Source organism: Euwallacea fornicatus, chromosome 1, assembly GCF_040115645.1.
Source record: "Euwallacea fornicatus isolate EFF26 chromosome 1, ASM4011564v1, whole genome shotgun sequence".
Taxonomy (NCBI): Eukaryota; Metazoa; Arthropoda; class Insecta; order Coleoptera; family Curculionidae; genus Euwallacea; species Euwallacea fornicatus.
In genome coordinates this window covers 7,259,275-7,260,615 of record NC_089541.1, presented here as the reverse complement: position 1 = coordinate 7,260,615, position 1,341 = coordinate 7,259,275, and the positions used below count along the sequence as shown (strand labels likewise).

Sequence of the window (1,341 nt, the reverse complement as noted above, 5' to 3'; positions counted from 1 at the left end):
ATGTCATTCACAGTTTCATATATTATCACTTTCCGCACTTGTTAGATAAATGACAATTTCTTCATTTATGTATGCATTGTAATACAGTATACCTCAGTGGTGTGAAATTTGTGGACCTACTTATTATGTTCTAATATCTGTAGTGTTCTCTTTCCTCGCCTAAGTGTTAATAGATTCTTTTGATGAACATAAAATAAAAAAACGTATATTAATGAGCGATTAATCATCTCGTCTCTCCCATTAAAATATTCAGATTAAGTATTAATCGCCGTCATTAACACGGTAATTTTTTGTTAAATTACCGATACGACCTTATGTTTTCATCGTATTTAGCATATCTTCTGTTTCGCTTTCGATAAGTTTTTGTGTTGTTCTCGTACGTGTCTTTAATTTCCTCATTTCATTATCTTATTTTTATAATTAGCTGTGAATGTGTTTACCACCCGCTTATGGGCTGACTGATAGCCAGATCGGTATCTCCGATATGGTCTAGTGGCTAGGATACCTGGCTTTCACCCAGGAGGCTCGGGTTCGATTCCCGGTATCGGAAAGATTTTTTTTGAAAAAAAATCTTTGAAGTATTTTCGCAAAGAGCATACGTAATAGCGCACTAGTATCTACTCAAGAATTACAGTATTAAAATTATTAAACACTGGTTTAACACTGCAGACAATAAAATTCAGTCCAACACCCCTCTCATTTTTTTTTATCAACCTGAATATCAGATTCTGTTTGTTATTGTTCTATCAGATTGGAGAATGTTCATTTATAAGTATGGACATTTTTTTTATTAACTAATGTCAAAAATTTTGGATTGTACTGTCAGGGAGCAGCTATCGACTTTTCCATAAATTTAAATGCTGTCTTTAACCTTTGCTTTGAAAAATCTCGAAAAGAAGAACTTTCATAGTCTACTAACTTATATTACCGATGTCTAGGTAGATAGTAGTTCGCTTCGTAAAAGTCGAAAATTCACGTAGGCACGAGCAACCTGACACACTTGTTTCGAAACTTTATTAGATTTTTGATACATATTTCGTTCGAAATCTAGTTTATTAATACGCTTTTGCTTTCGAGTCGGAAGGTTATTCGCTATTTGAGGTAATTTGCTCGGAATGTCTGAGCGGGTGTGGTCCCATTTACAAAAGCATCTCTCAAGTTGCAATAAATGCATCAAAGACAGGTTACTGTAACTCGATCTAATGGCAGTAAGTTTTTGCCATAAGAATCCTGCCAGTTTATTTTTAGAGTCGTCAGGCAGGCATTCCGACTAACAACTAACTACCATCGATTTTACACGCAGATGATTGAATATACAGAACGGGTTTCCTCCTCGAGAGA

General features: G+C 34.9%; 1 non-coding gene across 1 annotated transcript; it reads left to right on the top strand.

Annotated features, from left to right (window-relative positions):
* The first annotated feature begins 478 nt into the window (after window positions 1-478).
* On the top strand, window positions 479-550 carry TRNAE-UUC (transfer RNA glutamic acid (anticodon UUC)). Its single transcript has one exon. It is a non-coding gene; the product is annotated as a tRNA-Glu (tRNA).
* Window positions 551-1,341: the final 791 nt, after the last annotated feature.